At 41.4% G+C, this 14,346-nt stretch overlaps 1 protein-coding gene across 3 annotated transcripts in view; it reads right to left on the bottom strand.

The window, feature by feature from the left end:
- Positions 1-14,346, bottom strand: part of LOC137432928 (noelin) — a 203,956-nt gene that overhangs the window by 114,999 nt on the left and 74,611 nt on the right. The window lies entirely within an intron of this gene.

Raw genomic sequence — 14,346 nt, 5'->3', positions numbered from 1 at the left:
GCTTTGTTCTCCCATACAGGTTCAAAGGGGGGTAAGGCAAGGTTGCCCTGTCTCCGGCTTACTGTTCACCCTTGTAATGGAATCACTTCTCGTGTTACTAAGGAATAACGTTTCTGGAATGAGTATATCTCCTGATCATCCTCCAGTTGTCATATCGGCGTATGCTGATGATGTTGCAGTCATTGTTAAAAACAATAACGACATTGCAGCTCTGGCTAAGTGCCTACATTTGTTTGGTTTAGCTTCCTCGTTGAAGTGCAACTGGGAAAAGAGCAAAGCGCTATGGGTTCCCTCTGTCAGGGACAGTGCATCTAGAATGGCGCAAGACCTGCCAATACACCTTCCTGCAAGTTTAAAGTGGGTGGATGAAGGTGTTCGCTATCTTGGAGTGTTCCTTGGATCCCCACAGTATGGCCAGAAAAACTGGGAAGGTGTTGCTGAATGCGTAAAAAAGAGATCGAGTAGATGGAGGAGAGCACTGCCTCACCTTTCGTATAAGGGCCGAGTTTTGGTAGTCAAGAACCTCGTCGCCTCCTTCTTGTGGCACAGATTCATCTGCTTGCAACCACCAGAAGGCTTGGTGAAGGAAGTGCAAAGGCAACTGCTGGAGTTCTTTTGGGGATGGCATCACTGGTTACGGCCAAACGTTGCATGCCGTCCATTGGCCGAGGGTGGCCAGAGTATGGTCGACATCAGGAGCCGTATAATGGCCTTTCGGCTATGCTCTGTGCAAAAACTTTTGGTGAAAGAGCAATTACCAAACCATGTTTTGGCCACCAACATTTTGCGGCAAGCTGGCGGGCTGGGATATGGCCGCGAATGTTTCTTGGTCCTGCTTCAACAAGTTGACACATCTCCTCTTCCTGTTTTTTATCAGAGTGTGTTGAATGCTTGGCAGAACCTCACAGTGTGCCGTCAAGAAGACAACTACGACATCCATATGTTTGCACAAGAGCCTTTGTTCTGCAATCGGCTTTTCCCAAACATACCCAAAAGTAGGGACCTCTGCCAGCATTTCATTATTGCCGGCATCACAAAAGTATGGCACCTCCGGCAAGTTTCAGGTTGCGGGTGGAAATCAGCTCGAGAAGTAGCTGAGCTGGCTGGAATTCGGTCTGAAAGAGTGACTGCAAAAGTGTTGAGAGAGGTGATACGAATAGGGGTACGGCTGAGAGTATGCTGGTCCCACGAGCTCAAACCATTGCACGATGAGTGGGTTTTTCCTGGGTTACTGGTGCACTTCAAGTTGGAAGACTTACCCCCGGTTAGCATGGGGATAAGCCCCTTTCAAGAGACTAGCAGTAAAGAGCTATACAAGTCAAGTGTCAAGTTACTGCTGGGGGATACACCGCTAAATGGAGTAATCCGGTGGAAGAGACTGTTGCCTGTGGGACCCCCCGCTGAACCTGTATGGAACTCCATGTATAGCAAGCTCGTAAGTAAAAGATCTGGTGATCTCCAATGGAGACTGATCCATTGGATAGTCCCCTCCAATAAGTTAATCAACCATTTCTCTCCTACATCCACATGTTGCCCATTCTGCATATGTACGGAGGACGTGTTCCACGCCTTCATTAATTGTGTGAGATTGGTTCCTTTGTTTCGGTGGTTTCATCTTGTGGCACACAGAATGAATGTTGTTTTCTCGTTGCATTCTTTTATTTTCGGCTTTAATGCCAAGTCAAGCAAGGAAAATATGTTAATGAGGTTTCTTGTCACAACAGCCAAGCTGGCAATATATCTCTCAAGAAGGGAGAAATTGAACGGTAAACCTGCCGGGGAATGCAATGTTATGTTGTTTTTCAATGCCCTCGTGTCAGCAAGACTTAAACTAGAGTTTTGTTTCTATAAGGATGCAAACAACCTTGATGAATTCACCAATACTTGGTGTCATGAAGGGTTGTGTGAGGTTCGTGAGAACCAACTGGTAATATTTTTGTAGTTTTTTTTTTTTGTAGGTTGTATAAAGTTAATGGTTTATTTTGGCAAATTGTGTGCCGTGATACTTCTGTAACCTTTTCGTTTCATTGCTTTTTTATGTATTTATGGTTGGTGTAAAGATATAAATACATTTTTTGTATTATTTTGATAATAAAAGGACTCCAAAAGTCAAAAAAAAGTCTGTCTCTGTCTCTGTCTCTCTCTCTCTCTCTCTCTCTCTCTCTCTCTCTCTCTCTCTCTCTCTCTCTCTCTCTCGGTAGTTGACGGCTATGCTTCGTGTCGTGAGCGCCTGGGAAGTGCGGGACGGTCGGGGCTCGGTGCAGCTGAACGAGAAGGACCCGACTTCGTGCCATTGCGTGTTTTCCCGCGCAAGGACTCGAGACCTGTGACGGCCCCAAACCGTCGTGGAGACCGGAGCTGAGTACCAGCCAACGCACCACAGAACATTTATTTTTACTTTCATTTTCCTCTTGTGTTGTAATTGTGTCTGAGGGGAGGATCCTCATTTAGGAATTCGATTTTACCGCACATTCCTTTTGTTATCCTGGCATTTATTTTCATTGAACCCATTACTTATTGCATTTGTTTGTCGTGCCTGTCTTGTGCATTTATTTGTCTGTGGGGATTGGATAATCCCCCCGGGTCGCGTCCGTCCATGCAAATAAGACCAGGGAACTCAGTTTCCCTTGCGTGCTGAAGTGATAACACCGCCATAGTTTTGGGTAAACGCCTCAGTGTTAAAGCTCATTTTGGTCATCTGTCACCCTGAGGTCTTCACTACTGGGTAGACGTGACAATATATATATTTTTCCCTCATCAATCTACACTCAATACCCCATAATGACAAAGAGACAACAGGATTTTAGAAAGTTTTGCAAATTTTGTTTAAAAGAAAAAACTGAAATATCACATTGACATCAGTATTCATCCCCTTTGCTCTGACACTTGAAATTTAGCTCAGGTGCCTCCCATTTCTCTTGATCATCTTTGAGATGTTTCTACACCTTGATTGGAGTCCACCTGTGGTAAATTCAATTGATTGGACATGATTTGGAAAGGCACACACCTGTCTATATAAGGTCTCATAGCTGACAATGCATATCAGAGCAAAAACCAAGCCATGAGGTCGAAGGAACTGCCTGTCAAGCTCAGAGACAGGATTGTGTCGATGCACAGATCTGGGGAAGCCTACAAAAAAAATTCTGCTGCATTGAAGGTTCCCAAGAGCACAGTGACCTCCATAATTCTTCAATGGAAGAAGTTTGGAACAACCAGGACTCTTCCTAGAACTGGCCGCCCGGCCAAACTGAGCAATCGGGGGAGAAGGGCCTTGGTAAGAGAGGTGACCAAGAACCCGGTGGTCACTGGCTGAGCTCCAGAGATCCTGTGTGGAGATGGGAGAAACTTCCAGAAAGACAACCATCACTGCAACACTCCACCGATCTGGGCTTTATGGCAGAGTGGCCAGACGGAAGCCTCTCCTCAGTGAAAGACACATGAAAGCCCGCTTGGAGTTTGCAAAAAAGCACCTAAAGGACTCTCAGACTGTGAGAAACAAGATTCTGTGGTCTGATGAAACCAAGATTGAACTGTTTGGCCTCAATTCTAAGCGTCATGTCTGGAGGAAACCAGGCACCGCTCATCACCTGCCCAATACCATCCCAACGGTGAAGCATGGTGGTGGCACCATCATGCTGTGGTGGTGTTTTTCAGGAGCAGGGACTGGGGGACTGGTCAGGGTAGAGGGAACAATGAACGGAGCAAAGTACAGAGATATCCTTAATGAAAACATGAAACAGAGCACACAGGACCTCAGACTGGGCCGAAGGTTCACCTTCAAACAGGACAATGACCCTAAGCACACAGCCAAGACAATGCAGGAGTGGCTTAGGGACGCCTCTGTGAAGGTCCTTGAGTGGCCCAGCCAGAGCCCTGACTTGAACCCAATCGAACATCTATGGAGAGACCTGAAAATGGCTGTCCACATACGGTCCCCATACAACCTGACAGAGCTTGAGAGGATCTGCAGAGAAGAATGGCAGAAAATCCCCAAATCCAGGTGTGCAAAGCTTGTCACGTCATACCCAAGAAGACTCGAGGCTGTAATCGCTGCCAAAGGTGCTTCAACTAATTACTGAGTTAAGGGTCTGACTACTTATGTCAATGTGATATTTCAGTTTTTTCTTTTTAATAAATTTGCAAAACTTTCTGAAAACCTGTTTTCTCTTTGTCATTATGGGGTATTGAGTGTAGATTGATGAGGGGAAAAAAATGAATTTAAACGATTTCAGCAGAAGGCTGCAACATAACAAAATGTGAAAAATGTGAAGGGATCTGAATACTTTCTGAATGCACTGTATATATAACCATACAGTGCCTATAGAAAGTCCACACTTCTTTTCAAAATTTTCACCTTTTGTTGACTTATAGCCTGGAATTAAAATGCATTAAATCAGACTTTTTCCACCTTCCTTTATACATCATAACCCATAACTTCCAAGTGAAAAACAAATTCCACAAATTTCAGAAAATTATTTAAAAATACAAAACTAGAATATCTTGGTTGGATAAGTGGCTACCCTTCTTATCATAGCAAATATAAATTACCTCAGGTGCAACCAATCACCTTCAAAATCACACACCAAGTTAATTGACCTCCACCTGTGTTAAATTGTAGTGATTCGGATTATTTCAGAATAAAATCAGCTGTTCCTGTAGATTTCCTCTGCTGGGTAGTGCAGTTCACAGCAGAGACACAACCATTAGCACCAAGGAGCTTTCAAAAGACGTCCGTGATAAAGTTGTAGAAAGGTACAGATCAGGGGATGGGTGTAAAAATATTTCAAAGGCCTTGGATATTCCTTGGAGCACAGTCAAGACAACCATTAAGAAGTGGAAGGCGTAGACCAAGAGCCTGCCTATATCAGGCCATCATTCCAAACTGGATGACCAAGCAAGGAGGAGACTGACCAGAGAGGCCACCAAGAGGCCAATGGCAAATTAGAAAGAGTTACAGGCCTATATGGCAAAGACTGGTCACTGTGTGCATGTGACAACAATATCCCAAGCACTCCACAAGTCTGGCGTGTACGGTAGGGTGGCAAGAAGGAAGCCATTGCTCAAAAAGGCCCACCTTGAGTCCAGTTTGAGGTATGCAAAAAAAAAAAACTTTCGGGAGATTCTGAAGCCATGTGGAAAAAAGTTTTGTGGTCTGCTGAAACGAAGATGGAACGTTTTGGCCTAAATGTGAAATGTTACGTTTGGAGCAAACCAAACACGGCACATCACTTAAAGAACACCATACCTACTATGAAGCATGGTGGTGGCAGCATCATGTTATGGGGATGTTTATCATCAGCAGGGACTGGACACTTGTCAGGATGTAAGCGAAAATGGATGGAGCAAAATACAGAAACATCGTATAGGAAAACCTGCTCTCCTCTGAAAGAAAGCTGAAATTGTGACGGAAGTTCACCTTTCAGCATGACAATGACCTGAAGCACATCTGATGAATAAATGTCTTTGAGTGGCCTGGTCAGAGCCCTGACCTAAATCCAATCGAAACTCTGTGCCATGACTTGAAGGTTGGTGTCCATCAATGCGCTCCCCGTGGAACTTGACTGAGCTTAAACAGTTTTGTACAGAAGAATGGGCAAATATTGCCCAATCATGGTGTGCAAAGTTAGCGCTGACCTATCCCAACAGACTCACAGCTGTAATTGCTGTCAAAGCCACCAAGTATTAACTCAGGGTGGGTGGACACTTATCCAACCAAGATAATCCAGTTTTGTATTTTTAATTAATTTTCTGACGTTTGTGGAAATTATTTTTCACTTGTAAGGTTTTGGTTACGACGTGTAAATAAAGGTGGAAAAATTTTCTGAAATTTGTGGAAATTCTTTTTCACTTGGAAGGTTTTAGTTACGATGTGTAAATAAAGGTGGAAAAGTATGATTTAATGCAATTTATTTCCAGGCTATAAGGCAACAAAAGGTGAAAATTTTGAAAGGGTGTATAGACTTTTTATAGGCACTGCGAGGATGCTTAAACATGCAAAAATAACAAACCTAAGTCGCTCATCTCTGGCTAATTCTTACATGCTACCTTCCCGTTCATTCACCTCTAAGTATTGCAAATGAAATTCATGTAATGATGTATGCTCTTTACAAAGGTTATCAGCTTTCGACTATCCCATGCTTTGTACAGGGAGTCACAAGGGAATTTTTTTTAATTTAATTTTAAATTTTTTTAGTGATACACCAGGGCACAGCACTACCCCAGAGTGCAGCATAGTGTATCATGTGTGTGTGTGTTAATGCAAAATCTGGTAATGGAGGGTTCTCACTGCTGATGGGCAATGCAGCATATGGCAAGGGGAAACGCTGCATGACTTTGGCAGGCAAATGCTCTGCAGGGGAGGAACACTTGTTTATAGTGTTTTCATTGCAAGCAAAGGCAATTTAAATTTTGTTGTTGAGAGTTGCAGCAAACAAATGCCAAATAGTTTCCAAAACTGATGAAGCAAAAAAAACAAAAAAAAAAACATATTATATATATTAATATATAGAGTTTCTGCTCTGACATGCACTGTCAACTGTGGGACCTTATATAGAAAGGTGTGTTTCTTTCTAAATCATGTCCAATCAATTGAATTGGCCAGAGGTGGACTCCAATCAAGTTGTATAGCCGACATTTCAAGGATGATCAAAGGAAATTGGATGCACCTGAGCTCAATATAAAGTGTCATAGCAAAGGGGTTGAATACTTATTGACTCAAGACATTTAAGCTTATCATTGTACACCGCTCCTTTCCTATTCCATTCTCCAGGCACTGCATGACGTCATTGACGGGCACTGAAGGGGGCCCGGCAATGACGCTTGCCGAAAGAGGGTACTCAGTTTTCACTCGGTTTCTTTCTTGTTTTCTTGTTCGTTTTCTTTCATCTTTCATTTCTTTCATGTTCGTTTTTCTTTTTCATTTCAGCCATCCTTTGAGCAAGGAAGCTGAAATTTCGGCACAATAGTGCGCACGTGCTTTGGGAAAAACAGTATTTTTTTGTTTTTTGATTGATCAATTAATTGATTAATTACCTAATTATTATTAATTCATTAAGTACTTATTTATTTCCTTTCTCATCTGGGCAATATTTAAGGCACCTTTTGAGCTAGGAAGCTGATATTTGGACATGACAATGACCAAGTGATTTGGCTGTAAAGGCTATTTTTGATTTATTGATTAATCAATTAATTATTTAATTAATAGATTAATGACTTCGTTAATGAATTTTTTTAAGTTACAGATTTGGATGAAATGGTGGTGGTTTAGGTATTCTATTAGTCAATTGATTAATAATTTAATTATTTTATGATTTTTTTTTTTTCGTTATTAATCACTTATTTCTTTTCTTTCTCATCTGGGCAATATCTCAGGCACCTTTTGAGCTAAGAAGGTGATATTCGGACACGACAGTGACCAAGTGATGTGGCTATAAAGGATATTTTTGATTTATTGATTAATCAATTAATCGATTGATTATTTATTGATTAGTCAATTAATCAATTATTTGTTTATTTATTTTTGATTAATGACATTTAATTCACTTTCAAAAAGTTACAGCTTCGGATGAAACTGGTGGTTGAGGTATGCTATTAGCAAATTGATTAAGAAATTATTTTACGATTATCATTTATTGATTGTAATTAGAGTCCCTGTATAAAGAGAGTTGCGCCATGCGCTGACCCGAGATTTCTGGTCACGTGATTTCGTGGCGCCATTTTGTGTCTAACTTCACCGTGCGTGAACGTCAGCTTGGTACGGGAATGTTGTTTATTGCCAAACAAAATGACTGGTTGTTCTGCTTTTGGTTGTTCAAACCAATCTGGGAAATATAAGATGTATAGATTTCCAAGTGATAAAGTCAGAAGACAAATTTGGGAAGCGAAAGTCAGACGAAAGAGCTGGAAAGCGATCGACTCCTCGAGACTCTGCCAGGTAGGCCCACGCCGCTTGATGATCGATGTTCAAAAGCAATTCTATCTGCTCGGTTTTTTTTTGGTTGTCTGTCCGTTGAAAACCCTTTTAAAGGGAAGTGATTTGTGTTTGTTTATAATCTTCAAGGAGCTGACCAAAAATGTATTTCCGTGGGAAGAACCCTGCTCAATTTTTTTGCGGGTTGTGCAGCCATCCATACGTCCAAAATTTGACGAGTTATTGTTTGCTTTGTACAGTGCTCATGCGTCTTGTGGCATATTTGCTCAAATATTTCCCACCCCGGGATTTATGGCCAAATTGTAGTGATGGAAGATTTTGCACATTGGACAATCCCTATATATTTAACCTGGTGACAGCTATCGTTCCCAAAACATACAATATTTCTAGGTGATTAATGCAGTAAAACAGGTGTATTTGTGTACCCACATTTAAAACTGGCTCAACTTTCAAAAGCTGTTATCCCTTAGATAAAACTAAGGTTGTACACTATAGAAATATGGCAATACCACGTACAGAATTTGTTTTAAGTGTGTTAGACTATATGTCGGCTGGAAGTCCTACACCGGAATTGCTCTCGGCACCCTTTAAAAAATATTGGATATGCCCACACTCCTTTCTAAAAGTTATTAAAATTCAGAGAACGACAGCATTGGTTTGTCTTACTTATAATGTTAGCTCTTATATGCAGTGTTGGCTTGTAATATGCATTGCCATACCACTTTTAATATCACCACACAGCTCTTTTTCACGGCAATAGCTGAGTTTTTGACAAAAGAAATATCACCTGTATATAATAATGACTAAATATGTGCAGTAAAATTTTTTTTAGCAGGTTTAGAATATATCACCCCATATCGCGAATGTACATGTATATCTAATCCGACACACTTAGACACAAAATGGCGTCCAAATTTGAGTTGACACAACTCTCTATATACAGGGACTCTAATTGTAATGAAGCAATCAATCAATTATTGTATACCTCTCCCTCCCAATACCGTCTCTATGTGTTGCACGGCTGTATCGGCAGGTGTCAAAGTCGCCCCGGCAATGTAATGATGTGCTGGATGATGTTATTTATTTATTTGGCATGGAGGCGGTGTACTTTGAATGTGTCTGTACTTGTTTATATTTAATTTGTAAAAAAAATTAAAAATATATATTTCCACTTTGACATTATGGGGTATTATGTGTGTATATTAGTTACAAGAAAAGCTCAATTTAATCCATTTAAAATTCAGGCTGTAACAAGACAAAATGTGAAAAAGTCAAGAGGCGTGAATGCTTTCTGAAGGCACTATATAAAATATATTTATGAGGTTGGAATTATCCATTTCAGTAGAAAAAGCACAGCCAACCATCATATAACTAAACAAAACTCCACCAATTTGCAGCAACTAAATAAGGGCAGATCTAGCCACAAGTGACATTCTTCATCCACAAAAACAATGCATGTGGATTGGAATTTGAATGTTCGGCTTGAAAAAGTTTTCACTTTATTCTGAAATGTCATTGTCTGATAAAAGTTAAAAAAAACAATAAAAAAAACAAGGGCAATGAAGAAGAATTAAAGTTTCAAAAAGATTATTTTATCAGCCTTTGTACTGCGCTATTGTCGGGGTAATGACTCATGAGATACAAACATGCTCAGATTTCCAAAGATGGTCGGTCTCAGATAATGCGAACAAACATGTAAATGACCCAGTTGATGAGAATGAAGAGAACCAATCAAGCAACAAGATTTGCAAGTCAACATCCCAAAGGAGGAATGTCCTATTTGGTATTTCCATCTGCATATATAACTCATGATCCTGGGATACCAGGTTATAACCATGTATGAATGAATGAATGAATGAATGAATGAATGATCGTTTTCAGGCCATTTTTCCCCGCTAGAGCGGGGGTTAGCCTTGCGGGCCCCATGACAATCATGGTTCCCTGTTTGAGGCAATGTTTTTATGGCCGGATGCCCTTCCTGATGCCAACCCTTAGTCGCCTCTTACAATGCGCAGGGATAAAGTGTGCCTATTCTGAATCGCGGTACACACCGTGATCATTCATCCCTGCAAGCTGGTACTCAATTTGCCGACCTCGGAAGGATGACAGGCTGAGTCAACCCCCCTGGCGTTAATTCAGCGATCGACCGGGATTTGAACCCAGGATCCTAGGATCCCAAGCCGGCACCCTAACCGCTAAGACAACGCCAGGCTAAGCCAATGTATACCATGTTGATTTGTCCATTTTCTAGTCATGTCGTTGTAATTCATATAAAAAGTACACTGTTGTCTGCTAATGTCTGTCCTGCATTACAGAGATTGTCATGAATGGTGAGCGATCACTCGCACACACCTTATACTCACTTGTCTTGCATTCGTTTGGGGAGAGTAATTTGTCTCTCACCCTATTTTTGGTATACAGAGTCAAGGCTCGTGGATGAGCGAATACACTGACCTGATCAGGACATAACAGGACAAAAAGAACAGTAGAGAGATGAGATGGAGGTGGGGTGGGGGAAGGGTGTGGAAGAGGTTAACATAAGGAGAGACAAGATCATGGCTTTAGATTGGGGATGATCTGAGTTGAACAGCTGTCTTGAAGACCTGGAGGGAAGAAAGCGATTGAAGAGAATGTGAAAGTTGCTTCCACAGACGGGGAAAAAAACAGGAGAGCCTCCATCTTATTTGTTTTTCTTTATTTATTTGGCCTTTAGAAGATAGTCGATCAAGCACACGATTGGGCCGCACTGCGTTATTGTGTAAACGTAATTCCTTGTCAGACACCACATAAGGGCAATTCCATTTCCTTCTGTAATTTGGGTGAACAAGCTGAAGCCGTTATGTCATTAGACCAATGGAGATTTGCTTCAGTCATTCCGATGAGATGTGCATGTCAACCTTTATGAGTTGGGACGATGAACACACTCATTGTTTTGGTATAAGCGAAGAATATGACCAAGACACACAAATCCTGTGTTGTCCATCTAAAGTGTAAAGTATGTGACCATCACTCAGATGCAATCAAAGCTAATCCCATGTGTAAAGGTACATCATCATCATCGGCATTTGCACTGTTGCCAAATTCTGACAACTTTCTTTTTCATTATTGTACACTGGGATAATACTTTCAACCGTGTTAAATATTACAGTAAGTCGTCGATTTACATTGACTCTACTTGCGTCGTCTTAGTAAAAATTATGCTAATTTCCCCGGTGCTCTGATCTGGATTCGCTGTGCAGCCCATTTGATAGCTCAAGCAGAGATTTCTTGGTTCCGGATTTGCTGCACGACTCACCTGAAAGCCCAATCAAGGTGAGGTGATTGTGCCTTATCACTCCAGGCTTACCTCCCCATTGCCTTCCCAGCCCACAAATTATTTGAGTAGTCCGTTCAAGACACGAAGGCCTACCACTCCGTCCACTCTCAACCCACACCATTTAATTGTCTATTTGTATTCATAAATTATTTCAATAGTGTTCTGTCTGTGTTCATGATCACTTTGGTTGTAAGTTGACAAATTAACTCCTCTGAATTTATGAGATCAAACAATTTTTGGTGTTATTGCTTATATGGAGTTACCTCCGCTTATATTTAATCACTTGCCTCTGCTCGCCAAGGAGAACAAGAAAGAGCAATCAGATTGCAGACCCTCACCAGGATGTGTTTTTAGTGGTTTTTAAGGCTTTTGTGTTAAAATAAATATGGCGGCCGAACCACTTGACCGATGACGTCATCATTCTTTTTTTTTTCTCCACCAATTTATGCCTACATGACGCTCAAGAAATTTAATCTTGATCGGATGAAGTTTTGTTCTTGTCGAATTATGACATCATAATGGAGGCACCTATGACATCATCATTAGCATATTTTATTCCCCATGGAGAGTTCTTTACAATGAGCCATTTCTCAATTTTTTTTTCTGTACAGCGCTTTTGGAGATATAGAGGTGAAGTTTTTCGGTTTTTCCAAGATGGTGCCCGTACCACATGACCTATGATGTCATAATTATCATTAAAAATTTTTACAGGTCGAGTTGCACCAATGGTGAAAATTTCCTATCAATCGGACCAACAGTTGTAGAGAAAATCATAATTATTCTTTTCGACAAACAAACAGACAGACAGACAGACAGACGCAAATGTAATACCCTCTCCTCTGGCGAGGGTAAAACATTGGAGAGTGATCATTTGCTCGCATGCATTTTGCTCATGATGAGCTCTGCATTACATTTATGTACAAAGTGTCCCATGAACTTTAATCACTGTTATAAAACTAGAACGGCACTCAGTAGAGCACATACATCCGCCAGGCTAAACAGTTTATATTTTGTATCGCACTGATAGGTCAGAACTGCATCTGGACCTTAACCAATAATGATTTAATCGGCTTGTTCTCGTCATCTAACAAACTCATCCACCAAGTTTTGTGATAACCCATCCACAACTTTTTGAGATATCATGTTATATATCGTTTTTGGCCCCATTTCTCAATGGTGAAGAATCACTTCATCTCTCTATAATGCAAGCAATCTCTGTGTGTCTGTGTGTCTGTCTGTGTGTATGTCTGTGACCGCTGTTTCTCGACAACCACTGGTCCGATCTAAGTGAAACTTGCCAGGTATATTGTTGGGGACCGGAGGATGTGCCTTTTCAAGGTTTGCTATTAATCGGGCAAGTGGTTACCAAGTTATGGCCATTTATTTAGCAAACACATACGTTTTGTACGTGAACGAAGGAACAGCGAAGGACGAGAGCGAAGGAACGGCGAAGGACGAGAGCGAAGACCGAAGGAACGATGAAAGTTTTAATTTTTCTTTGCACGTACGGTCAAGCTACAGCGAAGGAACCGCGTGTGTTTGTTGTTTCTGCCTTGCGGTTTGAAACAAGTTATGGCCATTTATTTAGCAAACACATACGTTTTGTACGTGAACGAAGGAACAGCGAAGGACGAGAGCGAAGGAACAGCGAAGGACGAGAGCGAAGGAACGGCGAAGGACGAGAGTGAAGACCGAAGGAACGATGAAAGTTTTAAAAAATCTATTTGCACGTACGGTCAAGCTACAGCGAAGGAACTGCGTGTGTGTTTGTTGTTCTCTTCTCTTTGTGCTTTTCCTTGCGATGAAATTGCAAAATGGCAAAATATGTTGGCGCTAATTGAAGAATTGGCCATTAAAACTAATTTGCGATTAATCGTAACTGTGATATGTGAACTTCCGGACAGTGAGGCCTTATTTTTGGTATGTACGTCAATGTACGTATGTCCACGTACTTACCTCCCCGCACGTACGGGCACACACTAGTAATTCCAGTTTGTGGATCCAGATCTTCACTAAAATCTCATCAATTCATCCTTGTTGCACACCCAACCTGTCCACCACGTTTAGTCAGAATCCATTCATAAAGTTTTGAGACATTCTGCTCACAGACAGGGGTGAATAAATAACCTCAATTAATCTTTGGTGGTGGAGGTTATAAAGTTATCAATTAACTCCAAGCTTTTCTATCCTGACGTGCGAAGGTGAATTTAAGGTGCTGGAGGGATTACAGCCCAAAATATTGAGTCTCATTGCCTGTTGGAGTTTCCAGATAGTTATGGCAACAAGATCCTGGTGTGTACCCCAGTTTAGAATAGGTACACCGTATCCCTGTGCATCGTAAGAGGCGACCAAGGGTTGGCGCCAGGAAGGGCTTCCGGCCATAAAAGAATTGCCTCAAACAGGGAACCATGATTGTCATGGGACCCGTAAGGCTAACCCCCGCTCCAGCGGGGAAAATGGCCTTAAAACGATCATTCATTCATTCATATGGCAATGTATTTGTGAGGGATAGCGCAGTGGAATTACCATGCCATTGCATCAATGGCACAGCTGTGCCCCGCAAAAATGAAGCAACCAGCAGCCAGGTACTGCACACAAATTAAACACTTGATGCAACATATTTTGAAGCATCTTGTTGAGCCGCAATAAAGTGCAGAATAAAAACGTCATGCACCAAGGGATTCCAAAATGAACTCAGTTTGATGAAGACTCTACAGACACTGCATTTACTCAGGCCCAACTTAGAGATACAACTGCCCCCAAACTAATCAATTCCCAGTGATGAGAACATTTAATTTATTGGGAGTATAAATTTTTTCCCCAACTTAGAGATACAACTGCCCCCAAACTAATCATTCCCAGTGATGAGAACATTTGATTTCTTGGGAGTATAATTTTTTTCCCCAACGTAGAGATACAACTGCCCCCAAACTAATCATTCCCAGTGATGAGCACATTTAATTTCTTGGGAGTATAAATTTTTTCCCCAACTTAGAGATACAACTGCCCCCAAACTAATCATTCCCAGTGATGAGAACATTCGATTTCTTGGGAGTATACATTTTTTCCCCAACATAGCGATACAACTGCCCCCAAACTA

The sequence above is a fragment of the Myxine glutinosa genome, chromosome 8 (genome assembly GCF_964187855.1).
Source record: "Myxine glutinosa chromosome 8, kmMyxGlut1.1, whole genome shotgun sequence".
Lineage (NCBI taxonomy): Eukaryota > Metazoa > Chordata > Myxini > Myxiniformes > Myxinidae > Myxine > Myxine glutinosa.
Note: the sequence above shows the minus strand (reverse complement) of the source record. Positions and strands in the feature narration are given on the sequence as shown.